At 38.5% G+C, this 23,782-nt stretch overlaps 1 protein-coding gene, 1 long non-coding RNA gene and 1 other non-coding gene across 6 annotated transcripts in view; 1 reads left to right on the top strand and 2 right to left on the bottom strand.

The window, feature by feature from the left end:
- Nucleotides 1-206: 206 nt before the first annotated feature.
- On the bottom strand, nt 207-12,227 carry LOC140732100 (uncharacterized). Its single transcript, XR_012099981.1, has 3 exons — nt 12,114-12,227; nt 862-905; nt 207-327 (listed from the first exon to the last, which is right to left on the bottom strand). It is a non-coding gene; the product is annotated as an uncharacterized lncRNA (long non-coding RNA).
- Nucleotides 425-493, bottom strand: LOC140732585 (small nucleolar RNA SNORD123). Its single transcript, XR_012100109.1, has one exon. It is a non-coding gene; the product is annotated as a small nucleolar RNA SNORD123 (small nucleolar RNA).
- The window catches only part of sema5a (sema domain, seven thrombospondin repeats (type 1 and type 1-like), transmembrane domain (TM) and short cytoplasmic domain, (semaphorin) 5A), a 231,904-nt gene continuing 218,387 nt past the window's right edge, over nt 10,266-23,782 (top strand). For 2 of the 4 annotated variants that reach the window (XM_073054252.1, XM_073054251.1), the window contains exon 1: nt 12,450-12,578. The gene's annotated coding sequence lies outside the window, so the exon portion shown is untranslated. Of the gene's footprint in view, nt 10,589-12,415; nt 12,579-23,782 lie in introns of those variants that run through there. The other 2 variants (XM_073054249.1, XM_073054250.1) reach the window with 2 other exon arrangements.

The raw sequence follows: 23,782 nt of genomic DNA, 5'->3' as shown, positions 1-23,782 counted from the left end.
CCCTGAAACCAACATTTTCTCAAGTTAATAATGTGTCCAGTGAGTTCAGTAATTAGATGGAAAAGGAGGAGAATTGATTAATGCAAGGATGTACTTCATCAGCAGTATAATGTATTTCAAACATAAACTGGAAAGTAGTGTACTTTAAAATTAACCATCACAGCAGAGATTTGGTGCATGGTGAACAAGCTAACAAGAAACAAAACTGCTTCCAGGATGCCTTTATTAAACCTGAATACACCTTCCATATGCATACAGTGATGACAGTGTTGGGATTGTCAATTCCAATCCTTCTTGCCTTGCAGGATGTCATTATCTGGTAAATTTCTTGGGGTGTTGCAAAATCCATGTATTAAAAAAAAAGAAAATAAGACTGATTAATAAGAATTCATTTTCAATTGAAACACTTGCTGGTACCTGTAAGTGTGAATCAGGAAATGGATGACATCTTTACTTCAAATTATTTCAGATCCCCTTGGTCATCATTTTCACAGAGAAACAAAAAAGGTATTCCATAAACATCAAACATGTAAATATAGTCCAAGGTATTCCAAGATTTCTCTGTCTTAGTCACATTAACAAATTAATCAATTAAAGCGTTTAATAATTTGAATTCAAAACTTTTAATGTTTGGAATTTAAAGAAGTGAGAACATAAGGTATCAGGAAAATATGAATGGAAAAACATTAAAAGATTGTACATTAAATACATACAAAAATTGTAGAATTATCTTTATTTATAAACCTGAAATGTTGTCAATGGTTTTACAGATATATTTAAGGAAAGTAATAATAATATGTAGGAATCACATGAATAACATAAATAGCTTCTGTTTATCTAGCTATTTTAAGTGAAACATACCTTCAATGGGACAATGCAATAATGGGATCAAAAACAGCCACACTCTTTGCCCATAGAAAGATATACACCACGAGACAGGTTTCCAGGGATGTTGCAAAATCCAGGTATAATATAAAGAAATGGAAATAAGAACAATTAATGGCAATTTGTTCCCAAACCTATACCAGTGGAAGTTCAGAGACAGACAGAATGTAAGTCGGGAAATATTTGTTACCTTTAGTTAATATCAGTTTATGGTCCCTCAACTTATATAGAAAAATATACTTCACATTTATCATCTGCTGTTAATAATGAAGCACCGATCTAATATTAAGCAGCAAACTGCTGAAAGAGCTTGCTGGAAGTCCATTACCACAGTCAGCTGGGAAGCCACTGGCAAAGAGGTCCTTGCTCTGCTCTGGTCAGGTATCACAACTCACGAAGGATATCACTAAACATGTAATACATTGCAGAGAACGTTTCTCCTCTTCCTTCTCACTTCCAGCACACTGTTCTGCTTTGTGTTCATTCACTTCTTGCCCACCAATGCAAAGATTTCAAGGAACTGTGAAATCAGGACAAAATCCTTTGGCATCTATCACACACTTGCTGCCAATTTTAGCAAATTGAAGAAGACTGGAAAACACCAAAAACGTGCAGAAAAGTAGTAGCGCCAGTATAGATCAACCAAGAACCTGTAAGTACCTCATGATTCCTTTAACCAGCACTGGCTTTGTATCAGTAGGCACAGTTTTTCTTGTTGCTGAATATGTATTGAGCTGGGTGAAGTTAAGAGGTTGGTGTCTGGATGTCAAAAGTGGCAGTGTCTAATCTAAGTACTTCTGATGAGCATCTGCTAATATCCTCACTCATACAGTCTCTGGCGCAACAAATATCAAATAAAATTGTGCGTTCACTATGGACAACTACATATAGGAAATTGCATACATTATGCAATTTTGCATCCTCTGTCCTTAACATCACAAACAATCTCCTGAATAACTGATAACTCTGCCTCTGGTTCAGTACACACCCCCACCTCCAATATCTGTGATGTGAAACTGCATTTCACGCTTTGTGGAAGCCCATGTAAAAAAACAACTATGGACATTTTTTAAACTCAGATAGACATCATTTATACTGACCAAAGCAGTGTTGGGCCTAGAATCATGATAAATGAAATGAACCAGAAGGAAACTGCTCAGTCCATTGTGTGAACGTCCGTTACATTTGTGCATACACAGCGGTCGAGATCCAAGCCATTATCAACAGTCATATAAGCATATGAAAGGATGCTCCACCATAGGCTCGATGGAGAGAAAAAATCAACACTGAATCTATTCCCTCTTCCAGCATTGAATCTGTAACCGTGAAGGCCATGAAGGTCAATTATACAGCTAGGCACCTTTTTACATGTGATGTTGGTTTTTGTCACTTTCATGCAATGAATTCCAGACACCTATCAGCTGTAACTTGAATCAATGGCTCTGGGATTTTGAACCTACAGCTAATGACTGGTCCATGTACAGAAATAGGAGACACATATCATGTATAGGCAATTAGGATCAAATGAGGCACTTGAAGAGGATAAGAAATGCAAGAGAACACTTAAGAAAGAAATCAGAAGGGCTCAAAGAGGACATGAGGTTGCTCTGGTAGACAAGCTGAAAGAGATTTACAACAGCTTCTACGGACATATTAAAAGATAAATGATAGCAAGGGACAGAATTGGTGCTCTTGAAGATCATCGTGATCATCTATTCAGGCAGCCAAGAGAGATGGGGGAGACCTTAAAATACTTTTTTTTGTGTCTGTACTTGCCTGGGAGACAGACGGCGTCTATAGAAGTGAGGCAAATCAGCAGTGAGGTCATGGGCCATATCCAGATTATGGAAGAGGAAGTGCCTGTTGTCTTGAGGTGAATTAGCGTGAATAAATCTCCAGGGCCTGATGAGGTGTCCCCATGGACCTTGTGGAAGCCTAGTGCAGAAATTACAGGTGACTTAACAGAGATATTTGAAATGTCCTTAGCCTTGGGTGAGGTGCTGGATGAATGGAGGTTAGCTAATGTTGTTTTGTTGTTTAAAACTCTAAGAATAAGATAAGAAAGTATAGGCTGGTGAGCCTACCATCAGTTGTGGATAACTTGTTGGAAGGTATCCTTGAAGGACAGGATGCACAATGGATTCTGGTTAATTGGGGCAGCCACGTATTTGGGACAACTCTTAAACAACATAAACTAGTGAAGAAGCTAGCTGGGATTCCTGTCTTTTATTTGGGACATTATGCTGCTTAATTGGGACAAAAGACTCTGGCCGAAATCCCATAGGTCCTGTGTGCCTTTGTGACAATGAAACAGTACACCGTACTTAGAGTGAACAGTTTTAAAATAGTGTCAGTTGTATGTGTTTGTGTTGAAAAAGCTATGATTTTTGTCACCAACAGTTGGCTAGAAATAAGCATCAAGACAATTCAGAACTGTTTTGCTCACTGGTGTTTCAAGCATTCAGGCTTGGAGAGGTCAGAAACGGCTGGGAGTGAAAATGAAATAATTTCACTACTTCAACAAGTTAGGAATAATGACAAATTTGAAGGTAGTGACAAACATCTTGAATGTTACAATGAAAATGAAGATTTGGAGGATGTAATTGTCAAAAGCATTTTATGAAGGCGGTGATGCACCATCAATAGGAGACTGGAAGTGAATGATAGGCTTTTATTAACAGCGAAAAGGGAGTACGGCCACGTCGAAGGCTGAGGGAGGAGCAGTGCCCCAATTGCCTTTATACAGTGGTCTGTGGGAGGAGCCACAGGATCAGTCAGCAGAGGGGTGTGTCCAGACAGGTATACATAGTTTACCACAGGCGGTCCATTATCTGCACTGATTTTGTTCATTTACAGTCAATCAAATGAATAGGACAGCATACACTGTATGAATTTCTCCATTGCTAGCTATTAGGAACTAATACACAGTTTTATAGTCCTGTAGGGTATTGTTAGTGTTCTAATTTGAACATTATTTGTTACTGATTTAATTGGTAGTTTGTCTTTTTTATACTTTTTTTACCTATTTCCAGGAAACCACTTAACTGGGCCAAAATATATTAATCCCTATGTATCCCAATTAACTGGAATCCACTGTATATGTATTTGGCTAGACTGGGCCTGATTAAGAATAGTCACTATGACTTATGTGTGCTAGGCTATGTCTAAGCAGTCTTAAAGAATTTTTCGAGGAGGTTACCAAGAAGATTGATGAAGGAAAGGCAGTGTCTACGTGGACTTCAGCTAGTCCTTTGGCAAAGTCCCACGTGGGAGGCTGGTCCAGAAGGTTAAGTCTCTTGGCATTTAGTATGAATTAGTCAATTAGATTCAATGTTGGGTTACTGTGAGAAGCCAGAAAATGGTAGTGGATGATTGTTTCTCTGACTGGAGACCTGTAACTAGTGGTGCGCCACAGGGATCAGTGCTGGGTCCATTGTTGTTTATCATCTAGATCATATATGTCAAACTCAAGGCCCGTGGACCAAATCCGGCCCGCGGTGGAATTATCTTTGGCCTGCGAGATAATATCTAATTACTATTAAAGCTGGCCCCAGTAATCGAAGCGCCTATGGCGTATGATATGGCTAATGCTGAGTTTATTCAGGTACCAGGTTTTCAGGGTTTTTAGTGTTTATTCGGCAGTCTTCTTCATAAGAAACGGAATTTGTAAAGTGAAACACTTTGTAGTTATAGCAGAGACTGAGACACATGAGAGCAGGCTGAAAAAACGGAGGCAACGAAAGCTGCGTTCGCACGTGTCCGACTGATCCGGCCTGCATGAAGCTGCATTTTGCTCAATCCGGCCCGTGACCTAAAATGAGTTTGACACCCCTGATCTAGATGATAATATGGTAAACTGGACCAGCAAATTTGCAAATTACACCAAGTTTGGAGACACAGTGGAAGGGTATCAAAGCTTGCAAAGTGATTTGGACCAACTAGAAAAATGGGCTCTAAAATGACAGATGGAATTTAATGAGGTCAGGTGTGAAGTGTTGCACTTTGGGAAGACAAACAAGGATGAGACTTTTACAGTGAATGGTAGGACACTGAGGTGTACAGTAGAGCAAAGGGATCTGGGAATAGAGATTCATAATTGTTTGAAAGTAGCATCACAGGTAGATAGGGTTGGATAGGGTTGGCACATCTGTTTGTTATGTGTTATGTCATTGGCACATCAGCCTTCATAAATCAGGGCTTGAGTTCTGGAGTTGGATGTTATGTTGAAGTTGTATATTACATGGTGAGGCTAAATTAAAAGTGTTGTGTGCAGTTGTAGTCACCTACTCACAGGAAAGATATTAATAAGATTGTAAGAATGCAGTGAAACTTCACATGGATGTTGCTGGGGCTTGAGGATCTAAGTTACAGGGATAGGTTGAATATGTTAGAACTTTATTCCCTAGAGTGCAAGGGATTCAGGGGAGATCTTAGAGAGGTATAAAAAATTATGAGGGGTATTGATAGGATGAATACGTGCAAGCTTTTCCCATCAAGTTGGGAAAGGCTAGAGCATGAGGGCATAGATTTAGAGTGAAATGTGAAATATTTAAGGGGAATCTAAGGGGGAACTACTTCACTCAGAGGATAGTGCAAGTGTGGAATGAGCTGAAAGTGGAATTCGTAGATGTGAGTTCAAATGTAACATTTAAGAGAAGTTTGGAATGATACATGGATGACAGAGGTATGGACGGATACTGTATAGTCTAGTCTGGGTGCAGGTAGATGGGACTAGGCAGAAAACTGGCATGGACTTAATGGACGAAAGGACCTGTTTCTGAGCTCTTGTGCTCTATGACTCTACAACTGCATTGATGTTCACTGTTGTGCTACAGGAGGGGAAATCTGCTCCTCTTACGTGCATTTTCCCATACCTATCAATGCGATTGATGCTGAGATGTTATGTGAAATGGCCTAATGAGCCACTCAATTGTATCATTGAAACAAATAAATAATAAAACCAAGCGGACCACATAGCAATGACCTTGGCACTGAATTTGGATACAACTAAGTCCAGCCTGTGGATCTATCCTACCCCTCCTAGTTACCTAGTGACTGAATGGGAAAAGCTGACCTAAAGGTAAGTCAAGCAACAGCCTGAGTTTGCCATTTGTGTAGAATCATGCCTTACAGATAATGTGCATGCCTTTTCCATTGTAATCCCTAGTTATGACCCATTTCACAGAAGGACAAGAAGGGAGGACATAGTTCTTAATGTCCTCAACATTGGCTCTGGACCTAATAAAGTCTCATGGCAAAGAGATCTCCTCCTGATTATTACCAACAATCTTCCTTCAACTGCTGAATCTGTACTCTCGTGTTGAAAAACACTTGAAAGAAGCACTGAGGGTAATGAGGGTATAGAATGTACACTGGAGGGAAGATCTGTTGTTCATCATTAAAGATACTTCAGGTCTATCTCCACTGGCAGAGTCCTGAAGGACTGATTGTGTAGAAACCTGCATGTGTGCTAAAGACAAGGTTGAAGTACTTGTAACCAGATTCACCCAAGAGGTGCTGAGTGGGTGATCGATCTTGGCTTCTTCCTGAGTTCTCCATCATCACAGAAGCCAAATTTAAGCTGGTTCAATTTACTCCATGTGATATCAAGAAACAGCTGACAACATTACTATAGGAGAAACAAATCAGGTGTTCCACTATTACCTGTGTTACCAACCAAATTATTCTTCCTGTCAAAATAATGGCATCTATCATCAATACAAAAAATTTCCCAGGTATATTAGCCACACAAAGCAGGGCAAATCTAATCAGGTTCATTATCACCCAGCCTCCTGTCAATCATCAGCAGTCACTGGTATGAAGTGGCATTTAATTGCTAGTAACCTGATTATCAATGTCCATTTTAAGTTATGCCTGGACCACATGGTTACATACCTCAGCACAGTCTTTGTCCAATATGTCATTGGGCATCAAAGGGAAAATGCTACATTTTCAGCCTATTAATGCAAATAAAAGCATAAACTAAAAAGATGGGAAATTAACCTCAATCTTTGCTTATGGGGGCATGTCTATTATGGTATGGCTCTCCAGGGATATGAAAACACGTGAAAATATGAATGATTAATGCTAATTGATTTCCAAACTAATCCACATTCTAATGCAAGTTTAAAGAAGCACACAGTATGATGAAGTATAAGGAAATTAAATCTTCACGGAAGTTTAGATTCCTGAAATCATCATTTTGTATTCCATCAACATTAACACAGTCATTTTTAATGCAGTTGTATTGAAATATTTTACCAGAACAAGAAAAATGCCACTTTTAAACATCTTTGATTGCTATAAAACATATTCAATGGATGGATGCCTTGGTAGGTCTAGAGATAATTGTTTCTCCTCCTGAGTACTGGAATGGAGGGTTTAGTCTGCGATGGAAAATTAAGCAGGCAAGGCCTGTACTCTAGAGTTTAAAAGAAAGAAAAGTGATCTGATTGAAAAATATAAAATCTTATGGGATTTAACAGAGCAGAAGATGAATTTTTTTTTTCCTTTGGATGTCTGTCGTGACCAAGGGTCACAATGTCAAAATACGGAATTGACTATTTAGGACTGAGATGAGAAGGAATTTAGTAATCTAATGGGTAGTGAATATTTGTAATTTTCTATTCCAGAGGGCTGTGTATTCAATGACTGAATACACAGACTGCGATTGATGCATTTTAGATATCAGGACATGAAGGTTTATGGGGATAGTGCAGGAAAGTGGTGTTGAGGAAAAGGATTGGTTATAATCTTATTTAATGCTGGACTTCCCTTAGTGCTATTATGTACTTATGACTTAAAATCACTTTAGGTTAGTCTGAGGCAATGAAGCACTCTTCTCTCAGTTGACTTTGCTGTCAAAGTGAAATGAGTTCAGGTAATCATCAGCAAGATTTTGTAAGTGCAAAGCTGCTTAAAACTTGGCATTTAAATGGCATTCTCTGAGAGCACTCACTTGCACTGCTTCTACAGAAATTGGAGCTGTCACTGAAGTATGTTAAAGGATGATATTTGAAGTTGGGTTTGAAACATACTGGATAGAGTGGAAGGAAATATTCTCATACCCAAGAATAATGTGGAGTTTCTGGAACTTTGTACAAACAATCAGAACTTTAGTAACTTGAAGGTGAACCCACTTGACTTCTTTGAGAGATCTGAATGCTACTCTTAAACAGTCAAAGCATCAGTCACTAGTCACTGAGGACCCTAAACTCAAAGGAATCAAGAAGGGCGGAAGATCCAGAAGTTGCTCTCAAATATTTGATAAGTTCAAAAAGCATGGTTTTAATTTGTTTTCATTTTGTGGTTTATGCAATTTACTGAAGCAAAGTGGGTTAAGATGTAAGCAGAATAGTGGATTAAAAGTTTAGATCATTAGATCACAACTATTGTGCATGAACAAAGTATTTTTTCTTCTCAAGCCTTTAGTATCTTTTACATTACGTTTTTATGGATTTTCTGGTCCTTGAACCTTGGGAAAAACTTTTCTCAATTTACCCTGTCTAAACAAGTCACAACCTTGTTATTCTCTGTCAAATCTCCTTTTATCACTTTAGTTCTGAGGAGGACAATCCTAGCCTCCTCAGTCTGTGTTTGGTACAACCACAGCTGGTGTGATCATATGCTGGTGAAAAAACTGAAAAAGATCTTGTTTTGGCTTTAAGCCAGTCAAGGTGTTACATAAATAGAAACTGTATTTATAATAATAAAAATCAGAATGTATTAGAAACACACAGCAGGTGAGGTAGTATCTGTGGAATAAAAAACAGAACCAATGTTTCAGGTCAGAAACTGTTTGCCAGAAATGGGAAAGGTTGCATTTTTAGTAACTGGAACCTGGACTATTTATAACACAGACATGAACACATTAGTTTCTTTTCTATGTCATTGATATAAGCCCATTAAACAAAGAAACACACCAAAGAGATTTCATGCACAATGAATTGTCACAAATGTTGAGCAGCACAGTAAAGCACCTATTAGAGCTGGTATCTCACATCTCCAGTTACTCAGGTTTAATTCTGATCCCTGGCGCTGACTGGGTGGAATTTGAATGGTCTGTGACCCAACTGGTTCCCTCCAGGTGATCTGGTTTCCTCCCAAATTCCCCCGAAAATATCAGGTTGGTGGGTAAATTGGCCACTGTAAATTAAACCACAAGTGTATAACTGGAAGATAGAATGTTGGAGGAGGATTGGTAGGAACATGGGGATAACTAAATGGGTTAGGGTAGGATTAGTGCAAAAATAGATGCTTGACTGTCTGCAGAATCAGAATCAGGTTGATTATCACTGACATATGTCATACAATTTGTTGTTTTGTGGCAGCAGTACAGTGCAAACATCAAAAAATACAAATAAACAAACAGTGCAAAAGAGGGACAGCTAGGTAGTGTTCATGGACCTGTGGGTCTTAAGGCCCCTGCACCTCCTCCATTAACGTAGTAATGAGAAGAGGGCATGTCTCAGATGTTGAGGTTCTTTAATGATGGATGCTGCCTTCTAGAGGCATCACATTTTGAAAACGGCGGCAATGTGTGAAGGCCTGTGCCCATTATGGAGTGAGCTGAATCTAAAACCCTCTGCAGCCTCTTTCAATGCTGTGGACCAGAACCTCCATAACCACATGATGAAACCAGTGAGAATGCTTCCCAAGGTAAATCTTAAGAAATTTGCTAGAATCTCCTCAAACTCTTAATGAGTCCCAGGAGTGCCTTCTTCCTGACTGTGTCACTCTACAGGTCCAGGATCGATCCTCTGAAATATTGGTGCCCAATGGACTCATGGTACCAAACAGCATGTTTCTTTGCCTAGTCTCTGATGCACCATCAATAACTCTCTGAGACGTGAGACGAGCTATTGGCTTTTATTGACTGGAAGAAAGAACAAGCAGCAATTGACCACCATGTTACATCCTGGAGACTGAGAGGCCGGGCTCAGGCCTCAATCGCCTTTATACCGGGGTCTGTGGGAGGGGCCACAGGAGCAGTCAGCGGGGGGCCTGTCCAGACAGGTATATGTAGTTCACCAGTCTCCACATATTCTTGACTTTGCAACATATTTACTGTTTTAAAAACTAAATCTCAAGGTAGAGTCCACTTCAGCTGGAATATAAGAAATCTTCCCAATAGATGAAATGAAATCTGATGTAAGCAAGGAAGACCTCGAAAGATTGCAACCTTTCTACTTATTAATCTGCAGGATGGCAAAAGAGCGTGTGCATCAAGATAATACTTGATGAATTATCTTGTATTATACAAATAAAAAAAAATCAACCTTATGTGTAGACGGTGTGAATTGAATACATTCTAATTGTACAACTGGTCACATTAACAACACATTCAAGATGACTCTATTTGTCTAGGAATAAAGTTTGATCTGGAAAGCTACATATTGTAACTCATTATACAGTATCCGCCGACCACCCGCGGCCGGCAGCTCCGAAGCGCACGCGCTCGTGGCCGCGACGGCATTGGCTCGCGCTTCCTCGCGAGGCTTGTTGTCTCTTGGTGACGTCACTCTCCCCCTGTTGCCGGGCGACGGCGGTTGGAAGCCTTCCCCGCGGGGAGGACCGGGTCGCCGTCCGCACTGTCGCTTCGAGCCCTCGCTCACTGAAGAAAGCCGATGTTAATCATTTACATTAGCCAGTCAAGATTTCAAAATGACAGTATGGTGCAACTGAAAATTACTTCTGATGAAAGGTCTTCGGCATGAAACGTTAACTTTGTTTTTCTCTCTGCAAAGATATTGCCTGTTCTTTTTTCAGTGTTCCCAACATTTACTGTTAGTTTGCTAAGATAACACGTTAAGAGTGAACAAGTAAATTCAAGTTCAAGTTTATCGTCATCTATATATAACCAAACGAAACAAAGTTTTTCCGGACTACGGTGCACCCACACAACATATATCACATACAGCACATAAGCCAACATATTATACTATACATAGTTTATAGTTCAAAATGCACATAGTAAAGCGCAGCACAGGTAAACAGTAAGTAGTACAGTGAACGGTGTCCTAGTTTCGTGACCTCGGTGGTGGCAGGGTATTCATGAGTTTCACAGACTAAGGGAAGAAGTAAAGGATGCGAGTCATCCGTCGCAGCAGATGTGATTCTGACAGATTTATCTCTTAGCATCCAGAGGAGTGATTTCATATAATTAAATAATTATTCCCGCACCAAGACGTCCATCGAGACCTCGCGGAGCAATTCCGTCAATGGCAAACCCCGCTTTTTGTTAATATCCCTGCCAAATAAACTTTTTCAGACACTTGTCTAATACTGTTTCCAATTGCCCTGCAGGTAGTAAATTCCAGATCGCAACTCTTTTAGTAAAACATTTTTTTCTTGCATTCAACTGGTAACTTTAGTCCTAAACTTTTTATTTGTATTACCAAGTATTGAATCATATCCTAATAGCACCAACTTCTATCTATTAACCCTCTTTAAACCAAATATGATCGTATTAACCTCTATCAAACCGTCTTTCTAAATTTTGCTCCAAGGGGAACTGCAGCTTCCCCAGACCAGCCACAGAGAAAATCCGCAGATGTTGGAAATTCAAGCATCACACACAAAATGCTGGAGGAACTCAGCAGGCCAGACACATCCATGGAAGAGAGTACAGTCAAAGTTTCGGGCCGAGATTCTTCAAGGGTCTCGGCTTGAAACATCGACTGTACTCTTTTCCATAGATGCTGCCTGGCCTGCTGAGTTCCTCCAGCACTTTGTGTGCGTCCCCAGAGTAATCGCCTAGATATCATAAAACGATTCCTGAAAACCTTTCTTTGCAACATTAAAACTTTCACATTTACCCAGACATCACAAAAGAACAACAAACGCAAACTCAGACAAGATTGCCAATGTGGAAAGTCTAAGAGTTATTTGTAGTTAACTTTTCGCAAGTTATGAAAAATGCTGAAGAACATTATTTGTTTCATCTGCTCTTTTAATACTAATAATTTCAATACTAATACTAATGGGCGTATAACCCTTTGAGTGCAATCGTTACGATAACAGTTTTCAATTAGGGTATCCAAAATACAATAAACATAAACCAAATGTTAATTTCCCAACAAAGCAAAAAAAAAAATCCAGTTCTTTAATTGCAATAATATGCCTATTTTTTCCCACTTTCAACAGAATTACAAGGTCATCATTGAGAAGTTTAGCTTTAAAATTATTAAAAGTACTTTCCTGATAGAGTATAGTTTGAATAAGTATACCTGTGCAAACTGCTGAGTTAGGCTGGGACCTCGCGAGCTGTGCCACGTCTCAGAGCCTGCAAACTGTTGGAATGTGCTAACTCTAGTACAGGGGGCTCTATCGACTCTCACCGGAAAGAGGCGTTATTAACGAGGCAACCATATGAATTTCGCAGCATGGACTGTATTTAATAACGGAAAGTTACAAGTCATTTTCTGGATATAAGCGGCGCCGGCAATGTAAATAGGGAGACTTTGATGTAAGCCGTGAAACACTCCCCTTTTTGAGACGGCACCATTTAATAAGCTCCTTCTTACAACAGGACTGGCAGGAGAGAGGAGTGAGGCAGTGAGATTGAGAGCGTGAGGCGCAGTGCATGGACTCACTTCAACTAACCAAAACTCTGAAGCAAGTTTTAACTCCGGAGTTTGCTTGTATTGCATTCCAATAAATAGATGCGTTTGGGAACCTGGAGTATTTACTCGGTGAGTCGAAGATGTGAATATTTAATACTACTATATAGATACATTATTTTGCGAAAGGGGCTTTGAAATGCTTGTATAGTGCGAGGAATTTTTACAACAATAATACAAGTCTCCGCGTGGACATGCGGAATCTGTTCACAGTTATGAATAGGCTGCGTTCGGTGGCTGAATGATATGTTATTTATAGAGAAATGTACACTAAAATAGAACTGATGTTGTATTGGAAATTTATAACAATATCCACATATTATGAAATTTTGAAATCTAAACAACGCCACACTTAGAAAAGTAGTACTCATTTAGGTATCGTTTACTTTTGATGATACACTTTAGGCTCATCGTTTTAATTTTGAAACGGACATATAAACATGTTACTTCAGAGCACCAGTGGAAGGTACTATTCACTGCAAAGTGTGGATTTATTGAGCATATTGCCAATTTGTAGAAATAAAATTCCTGAGGAATATGAAGAGTAGTTTAAAAGTTATTTGAAATAACTTAAATATTTTACAAGGAGATCTATTTCCGAAGAAGACGCATTTTAACGTTTCAAACGTTAATATGCTTTCATAACTTGTGTGTGGGTTGGGATGAGTGTTGTACTTTAACCCCCTTAGACTTCTCTGCGCTGAATATTTAAATAGGATGCACTCTGGCGTGAAATCAGCGAAAGGGTCGCTCCCGTGCAATTGCTTGATCATGTCAATATGCTGTTCTGTGAATGGGTTTCGTCAAATTTGTGAGCTTCATGGTGAAATCAATTATCACTGCCATTAAAAGTAGCAATATTAAATGCATTTATATGGAATTATTTTTTACAGTTTGATTTAATGGTCATACATATGTAATATTCTGATATAAAATTGTACAATTTAAAGCGAAAAGCATTTTTCTTAACAAATTATTAACTACACTTATGGAGTAACAATCTCTGTAGTATTCGGATTTTCAACATCGTGTAAACGACAGGTTTAGCAATCTGACATTTTCACAGCTTGGGGGCGCTGTTGAATATAACAAGAAAAGGTCAGATAACGTCAAGACTCTCCCCAACAACAAAAAACAAAATCTATCCGATTTGCAAGACACTGATACAGCAGCATCGAGCCTGTCATTGAACCACCATTAATTTATATTGATCAGTAATTTAAATTGCTTTAAAGCAAGTTTCGTTTATGTTTAATGAGATTCAAGTGTTGGGTTTAATAGATGAAAACGACGCATGGGTATATATAGTGGCATGTATGTGATTGATTAAGTTAATAGAGTGGCTGTTGGAATACATTCGTTCGAATTTTAAACTTGAGTGCAAATCCACTATTTTGATTTCGTTTCAAATGTTTGAAATAAAAAGAAACAGCTGATTATTACGGAAAAGAGCGAGATAATCTATAATTTGTTTTAGAATCCAGATCGTTCCAGTGTAAAAACAGGGGTGTTGAGGTATTAGTCTTCACCAGTACTTTTCTCGTTTTGTCATAACATTGGTTTTGTACCAACCATGTTTTCTTATTTTGTTATTTTAAGTAGCTGATCTGGGAATTATTAGAACTGAAGCATTTACGTATTTGTAAATGTTTGGGGTTTTTCCATACATTTATATGATAGCTAATGTATGATGGAGTATGTTGAATTTTTAAGAAATTTTAACATACAGCTTAGCTTATATAGCTCGACACTACATCTTAGATAAACAATTTTGCATTTTAAGTCAGCACTGAATAAAGTTGCTTTGGAACATTCTAAAATGCCTTGGTTTACCACCTCAACAAAGCTCCTTTATCAGAAGTAATCAGATTAGTGGCCCTGAATTGCAAGAAGCCAATTGTTCAAAATGTTCTGGCAGCATTATTGTATGGGTTGAATGCCTGAAGCATCAAGACACAATTTTGTACTGAAACAGGTTGCAGTGGGGATCAGTTTGTACACCATGTTATCCCTGTTTATCTTTTTCATGCATCTACTTGTGTAGTGGAATGAATGTCACAGCTACACTTTTGAAATATCTGTTACCCATTGCTTAAAGTAACAACTTCATCAAGAAGACAATTGACTTGTTCATTAAATTGGTACTCAATTGAATACCTCCTGATAACACTTTAGCTCTGATTTTCCTGTGATAATGGTTATATTACTTTTTCTGATACCATTTTCATACTTATATATATTTGATAACCTTGAACGTGAATGTAAGTGATTTTTATTATTTAGTGTGTATTTTGAAATTATTTTTTAGGATGTAGGCATCAGTAGGAAGTTTAGTTTCTCAGAATCAGGTTTAATATCACTGACATATGTTGTGAAATTTGTTGTTTATATATATATTAGTATGTGAGCCTATATATGTTAAATAAAGTGCAAAAAGGGAATAAAAATAGTGAGGTGGTCTTCATGAGTTGGTTCATTGTCCATTTTGAAATCTTATGGTGGAGGAAAGAAGCTACTCTGGTGTGTGTCTTCAGGTTCCTGATGGTAGTAATAAGAACAGATCATGTCCTGGGTGATGGAAGTCCTTAATGATGGATGCTGCCTTTTTGAGGCATCGCCTTTTGAAGATGTCCTCAATGCTAAGGAGGTTAGTGTCCATGGTAGCTGAGTTTGCAGCCCCCTGCAGTTTTTCCACTCCTGTGCAATGCCCCTTCCATACCAGATGGTGAGGCAACCAGTTAACATGCTCTTCACAGTATATCTGTAGAAATTTGCTAGAGTATTTGGTAGCAAATTTTAATAGCATTTCTTAGCAAATCTCCTTGAACTATTGGCGTTGATGTGCCTTCTTCATAATTGTATCAACATGTTAGCCCAGGATAGATTTTCAGGAGATGTTGTCACCCAGGAACTTGAAACTGCTCACCCTTTCCACTGTGACCACTCGATGAGGACTGTTGTGTGTTCCCTCGACTTCCCTTTCTTCAAGTCCACAACCAATTCCTTGTCTTATTGACAGTGAGTGCAGGGTGGTTGTTGTGACACCACTCAACAAGCTAATCTATCTCACTCTTGTACACCTCCTCATCACCATCTCAGATTCTGCTAACAATAGTTATGTCATCTGCAAATTTATAGATGGTGTTTGTGCTGTGCACAGCCTCACAGTCATGGGTGTAGAGAGAGAGTAGAGCAGTGGGCTAAGCAAGTATCCTTGAAATGCGCCAGTGTTGATTGTCCACAAGGAGGAGATGTTATTTCCGATCTGCACTGGCTGTGGTCCCCCAATGAGGAAGCCAAGGATGCAGTTGCAGAGGGAGGTACAGAAGTGCAGACTTTGAAGTTTGTTGATTAGTACTGAGGGGTTGGTAGATTTGAATGCTGAGCTATAATCGATAAACAGCAGGCTGATGTCGGTATTGCTGTTGTCCAGGTGAGTGCAGAGCCAGTGAGATTGCATCCACTATAGCCCTATTGTGGCAGTGGGCCCAGGTCCTTGCTTAGGCTGGAGTCGATTCTGGGCACAATCAATCTCTCAAAGCACATCATCACAGTACATGTGAGTGCAACTAGGTGATAGTCATTGAGGCAGTTCATCCTGTTCTTCTTGAGCACCAGTATGATCGTCATCCTTTTGAAGCAGTTGAAAACCTCCGACCACGGCAGTGAGAGATTGAAAATGTCCTTGAACACACCTGCCAATTGGTTGTCACAGGTTTTCATTGCCCTGTCAGGTACACCAGTGGGACCTGATGCTGTGTGAGGGTTCACTCTCTTGAAAAATGTTCTGACTTTGGCAGAGATCACAGGGTCACCTGAAGCTACAGGGATTCACACATGTGTAGTTTTATTCTCCCTTTCAAACCATGCAGAAAATGTGTTGAGCTCATCTGGGAGAGAAACATCACAGTCACTTATGATGTTATGTTTTGCCTTGAGGAACTAATGACCTGTAAATCCTGCCAGAGCTGATATGCATCCAACTCTGTCTTTAACTTCAATCAGAATTGTATTTTCACTCTTAAAAATGCATCCATAGGTCATATCTGGACTTCTTGTAGAGTTCTTAAAAGCCATAGATCTAGCCCTCAGCAGACTATGAATCTCCTGGTCCATCCATGGATATGTTCTCAAAGGCACGCAATCACAGGTCTTTATGAAGTTGGTGCCAACTGTGGCATATTCAGTCAGATTCAAAGGTGGATATGTGAATATTGTTCAGTCCATCAGTTCAAAGCATTTCTGTAAGCTCTGCTCTGCTCCCTTGACCATGCCCACCATGGGTGCTCCAGGATTGAATTGTTCATAATTTTAAGCCTTTTTAAATACAGATTTGTTCATATTTTAGAAATTAATGTGTACATCATCTTTCTAATCAGTACAATTTGATAAGAGTGACATGTATGCTTTTTTGTTTGCATTGTTTAAAACCACATGCCCTAATGTTTTACTGTATATTCTTAAAAAGTATATATTTTCAATAGGTAAATAATAATGATCCTGTTAATGGAGTCAAACAGGTTTTCTAATAACAATTATATAAGCATTGTTTATGGAATTATCAAAAGCATTTGGAATTGAAAGGAAAAAAATTCTTAGCTACATTTTTAGTATGTGTTTGTAAATGTTATTAATTATAAGGTTATGTATTTTAAGGAATATCTTAAAAAATTCAGAGTGAAAAACGTTTAATAGTTTGGTTAATAGTTTAGTTTCTTGGGGTGCAGATCTCGGACAATCTCACCTGGTCCAGGAACACCACTGGGATTGTGAAACGAGCCCAGCAGAGATTGCACTTTCTGAGGAAGCTTAAACAAACATCACTCCCCAATAACATCTTAACTACATTCTACAGAGGCGTGGTTGAGAGTGTGCTGACCTTTTGCATCACAACCTGGTACTCCCGCTGCAGTGCTGCCGTCAAAAAAGCCTTGCAGAGGGTGGTTAGGGGAGCAGAGAAGGTTATTGGGGTCTCCCTACCTTCTGTCCAAGACCTCTTTTAGAGTCGATGCCTCCAGAAGACATGGTACATCATTAAAGACCCCTCACACCCTCTCCCTGAACTGTTTGTTCTTCTGCCATCAGATAAACGTTACAGGAGCATCAAAACTAAAACCACAAGGCTACTAAACAGCTTCCTCCCACAGGCAGTCAGACTGCTAAATAGCTGCTCTACCTGACTCTGCTTTGGACACTTTTAACTTGCACTGGACACTTATAACTTGATTTTAACTGGCATGTGGCTGTTGTGTTTTACTATTTATTGTTATGTTTATTATTTAGTGTTGTGTTTGTTATGTTATGATTGCACTGCACATGGGAAACGCTGTCTCATTCTGCCCTGCAGAGCTGATGTACGGTTAGAATGCCAATAAAGTTTTTGAATCTTGAATCTTGAATAAAAGAACAATGTTAGAACTTTGCTGTATCAATATCCACCTGGATAGGAATAAATTCGTAAACAAATTATGTGTATCAAGATACCTACATTAACAGTAACTTTTCATGTGTGAAGTTACAGATCATGAGCCAGAGTGTTGATATTTTGAGAAGCATGTATTATGTAGGATGTATTGTTCATTTGTCACTTACTTCCTAAATGAAACACAAGAAGATTCATGGAATCATGACTTATTTTCCTTCCTGCACCATTAAATATAATATTTGCTGTAATCTGCCATAACATATTTCATCAAATTAAATCAAATTATTGATGTCTGGCTTTGTCAATTTGCATCATTATCTGCTGCCATAAAGATCTCCTATCAGCAGGTACTAGCTGTAAAATGCTGCAGCTTAAATGCTGAGTAATAAGTAGCATACAGATTTTGTTAACTTCAAAATTTGTTGTGGATGACTGATAGCTCTGCTGCCTTTTAAAATATACTCCAAGGTCTCAGTGAAAGGGAAATGGAAAAGGTAAACTAATTCTCTAAAGACATGAGTCATTCCAGTCAACCCATTCATCTTTACCTTTCTGTGTTATGATTCATGTATGAGTCAGTTGATATTTTCAAAGATCGAGGCATAACTATGTGCACAGAAAAATGATTGAAATAATATTTTTAAAATGTCACGTTTGTTAATTTTATTTAGTAGTATAACTAAGTTGTTGCTTTTCAAAATCTTATTTTGAAACAGATCATAAGAAAGTAACACTTTGGTAATCTGAAACAAAACTTTATTACAACCATTATTCAAAAGTATAACATGTGGGGAAAAACTGTAGGAAACAAACAATTGAATTGCTGTGAAGACCAGAAAGGTGCTTACGTTTTGAAGGAAGCCATGCATTGCCATAGGTTACACCATTTCAGTTTCAAAGTTGTGACTTTGCTCCCTGCCCTGCACCATGTGGCCTTGTGTATTATATACCAATGTTGTGATCATACTAACTCATTCAGTACTTCTTCATTCTTTGCTCAGAGAGAGGAGCCTGACTTATTCTTACTCCTGACACTAGCTTTAAAGTTTTGAGCAGGTTAATGCTATATTGGTGCATCCATTTCAATTTGTCTTATTTGTTCAAGGAATGTTGGAATTTATTGTTGCTCCCAATTGTACCTGAACTGTGGAGATAATAAAGGGGCAAATGCACTGTTGGGCTAGGCTGTCCTTTAGAAAGTTAGTAAGCTACTTAGGTTTTTAATGAGAATCTACTGGAAGTATCAGTCGTACTAGTAAAATTTGTTTTCTTTAGAGATAAAAGGCCCTTGCGGCCCAACTTGCCTGCGCCATATAATTACACTCATATGGCCAATTAACCTGCAAACCCATCTTTGGAATGTGTGAGGAAACTGGAGCACCTGAATAAAACTCTGGCGGTCACAGGGAGGATGTACAAACTTCTTACAGACAGCAACAGGATTGAACCTGAGTCACCGGCCGTGTAACAGCAGTGCACTAACCCCTTATTAGTTCAATATAAATTCAGCTGTCATGGTAAAAGTGAATCCATGTTTCCTGACCAAACAGATCTCAAGATAATTATAGAAACATAGAACATTACAGCACAGAGGTCTTTTGGCCCTTCTTGGCTGTGCCGAACCATTTTTCTGCCTAGTCCCACTGACCTACACCTGGCCCATATCCCTCCATACACCTCTCATCCATGTACATGTCCAAGTTTTTCTTAAATGTTAAAAGTGAGCCTGCATTTACCACTTCATCTGGCAGCTTATTCCACACTCCCACCACTCTCTGTGTGAAGAAGCCCCCCCTAATGTTCCCTTTAAACTTTTCCCCCTTCACCCTTAACCCATGACCTCTTTTTTTTCTCCCCTAGCCTCAGTGGAAAAAGCCTGCTTGCATTCACTCTGCCTATGCCCATCATAATTTTATATACCTCTATCAAATCTCCCCTCATTCTTCTATGCTCCAGGGAATGAAGTCCTAACCTATTCAACCTTTCTCTGTAACTCAGTTTCTCAAGTCCCGGCAACATCCTTGTAAACCTCCTCTGCACTCTTTCAACCTTATTAATATTCTTCCTGAAATTCGGTGACCAAAACTGCACACAATACTCCAAATTCGGCCTCACCAATGCCTTATACAACCTCACCATAACATTCCAACTCTTATACTCAATACTTTGATTTATAAAGGCCAATGTACCAAAAACTCTCATTACTACCTATCTACCTGTGGCGCCACTTTTAGGGAATTTTGTATCTGTATTCCTAGATCCTTCTGTTCTACTGCACTCCTCAGTGCCCTGCCATTTACCTTGTATGTTCTACCTTGGTTTTTCCTTCCAAAGTGCAATACCTCACATTTGTCTGTATTAAACTCCATCTGCCATTTTTCAGCCCATTTTTCCAGCTGGTCCAGATCCCTCTGCAGGTTTGAAACCTTCCTCACTGTCCACTACACCTCCAATCTTTGTATCATCAGCAAATTTGCAGATCCAATTTACCACATTATCATCCAGATCATTGATATAGATGACAAATAACAATGGACCCAGCACTGATCCCTGTGGCACACCACTAGTCACAGGCCTCCACTCAGAGAAGCAATCCTCCACTACCACTCTCTGGCTTCTCCCATTGAGCCAATGTCTAATCCAATTTACTACCTCACCATGAATACCTAGCGACTGAATCTTCCTAATCATTAATGGAGAATGTGTGGAGCAGGTTAAGACCTACAAGTATCTGGGAGTACAGTTAGACGAGAAGCTAGACTGGACTGCCAACACAGATGCCTTGTGCAGGAAGGCACAGAGTCGACTGTACTTCCTAAGAAGGTTGGCGTCATTCAATGTCTGTAGTGAGATGCTGAAGATGTTCTATAGGTCAGTTGTGGAGAGCGCCCTCTTCTTTGTGGTGGCGTGTTGGGGAGGAAGCATTAAGAAGAGGGATGCCTCACGTCTTAATAAGCTGGTAAGGAAGGCGGGCTCTGTCGTGGGCAAAGTACTGGAGAGTTTAACATCGGTAGCTGAGCGAAGGGCGCTGAGTAGGCTACGGTCAATTATGGATAACTCTGAACATCCTCTACATAGCACCATCCAGAGACAGAGAAGCAGTTTCAGCGACAGGTTACTATTGATGCAATGCTCCTCAGACAGGATGAAGAAGTCAATACTCCCCAATGCCATTAGGCTTTACAATTCAACCGCCAGGACTTAAGAACTTTTTAAAAGCTATTATTAATGCTTTTTGAGATAGTGATTTAGATGCATATCATATTTTTTACTGAGTTAAGTATTGTATGTAATTAGTTTTGCTACAAGAAGTGTATGGGACATTGGAAAAAAGTTGAATTTCCCCATGGGGATGAATAAAGTATTTATCTATCTATCTATCTATCTAACTAACCTCCCATGCGGGACCTTGTCAAAGGCCTTACTGAAGTCCATGTAATTATCTATTATGCTGTTGTACACTCGATCTATCAACTGTGGCAATCGCCAAGGGTTCATTGTTTTAAACTTCTGAAATGTGCTGCAGGATGACTTTTGCAATTCAGAAAGCTAAAACTCCAACTACCGGAGACATCAACATTATTCTGTTCCAAGGAATTCATCTTTATAGAAAGTTCTAGCAGATGAAATTGACAAAGTCCAGGTGGTTTTGTAGTGTTACAGTTCACTGCTATTCAAAATCTAATCATTTGCCTCAATTATATTAGCAATGAAATTTGATAACCATCTGTGTTACAGTATATAATCTAGATCATTATTGTCCTAGCTCTTCCTTTCAATTTAGATATTGCTTAGAAATCCAGTCTTGGGCATTCAAGAAAACTGAGATATGATCAGCAAGAATCAAAAGTTTTTTAAAAAACAATAATTTAAAAAAAAATCCATGTTATCCAAGCTATGTAATGAAATAGATATTTGAATGGTTTCCATTGTAGATGTTGCAAAAAGAGGCATGGTGAATAAATGAAAAGCAAGAACTATGGACCATGTTGAGTAGACTGCCATGAATATTTTGTGCAGTATAGTCGTCACATTATTAGAAAGAATGGAGGCTTTGGAGAAGGTGCTGGAAAGGTTCACCAGAATGTTGCCTGGGTTAGGGAATTTTAACTGTTAAGGAGAGGTGGACAAACTTAGATGGTTTTCTCTGGAGTGTTGGAAGTTGAGGGTTAACCTGATAAAAGTTTATAAAAACGATGAGAGTCATAGATAAGGTAGATGTGGTGGAAATGTCAAATGCTAGAAGATGCATTTTTAAAGTAAGAGGGGGAATATTTAGAGGAGAATTGTGAAGAAAGCTTTTTACAGAGTATGATATGTGCCTGAAATCTGCTGCCGGGGAGATGGTAGAAGCAACACATAAGAGGAATTTAGACAGGCATGTGAACAGGCAGGGAATAGGAATATGGATCACGTACAGACAGATAGGATTATCTTTAGATTGGCATCAAGGTTGGTTCAGACACGGTGGGCCCAAGGGCCTGTTCCTATGTTGTTCTGTTCTATGCTTTGTATTTTAAACAAGATTTAGTATTTCTGTTGTGTGACCTTTTTCATGAGTGTTTACAAGAAAATGGGCATCGTGATATGACTCAAGGAAATCACCAATAGCACTGGTGATTTCTGTATGGCAGAATAGGCTCTGTAAAGCACTAGTATTGTTACAAAGACAGGTTATTTTTCATGTAATGTGTAAGAACATTTGGGCATATTGATATACACAACATGTAGGTTTCAGAACAACAAAGAGTGTAGTAAAGGCCACCAATTATTTAATTGTGTAGTAATTATTATCTTAGGCATTAAAATTGAGATCAGTTCAGTTTTAAAAACAAATGCCATCTGTATTAAAGAAAATGAAATCAATTCTTGCTTTCAATCATATGGTATTATGCCTCTTAATTTCTTTAATGTGCAACTTCCACAACTTGACCAGGATTTACATACAATGTTGGTATCTCAGGTTTGGCCTTCTTTTTATCCCTAAAATGTTATCTACATGAATGAAGAAAGCCTTACAGGCAATATATATATTGTACAGCCTCACTTAAAATTATCTGTTGTTGTATTGAACAAATTTTGCTGGTTATACAGTATATTCTGATATTCTTAAAATATTGCAATTTCAGATAAATTTAATTCATTTATTGCTTTGTTTTTTTTAATAATACATGTGTAAATGTAGCAATGAAGATTAATTCAAATGATCATTATGTCAGAAGTGGAAGTGCAAAACCTAACTAAAGTTCTGCATCACAAATGCTGAAAACATTGATCTTGCATTATATTCCAAAGTTTACATCTTTTCATATGGTTTGAGCTGAAGATTTAAAGACACCCCAGTTGTGGGAAGTAAATTGTTAAGTGAATGAAGGAGTAAAATAACTTCACTGATATCTAAAACAAAGATAAACTATGATAGGAATAGCGCTTTACAATTTTCAGGAGAATATTAAAAACAAATACCCATGTGAGATGAAATTTTAAACTGTGCACAATAGTTCAGTACAGTAAACCTGAGGTGATTTTTGCATATGACATTAATTAAGAAGCAGCCAGTGAAAATTGTGCTTACATATCATCCTTTTCCCTGTGTTTCATAAAGCTTACAAGCTCAAAGTGCTATTTTTGTACATTAATAAAAAAAATTGCATGTCAAATCTTCGTAATAAGATTTCTGCTCAGCTCAGTTGGAGGGAAAAAGAAGCAGATGAATTAATTGCATTGGTGATACATTTTACTGGGTATAAGTTCAACAAATAATTTTGACTTTATAGTTCATATTTGTGAGAATTTTAACTAATTTATGTCGTGCTGTTAAACAGCTGAAAACTGTTTTGTATTTAATTAA

The sequence above is a fragment of the Hemitrygon akajei genome, chromosome 8 (genome assembly GCF_048418815.1).
Source record: "Hemitrygon akajei chromosome 8, sHemAka1.3, whole genome shotgun sequence".
In the NCBI taxonomy this organism is placed as follows: Eukaryota; Metazoa; Chordata; class Chondrichthyes; order Myliobatiformes; family Dasyatidae; genus Hemitrygon; species Hemitrygon akajei.
The sequence above is the reverse complement of the archived record's forward strand: the minus strand, read 5'-3'. Positions and strand labels throughout refer to the sequence as shown.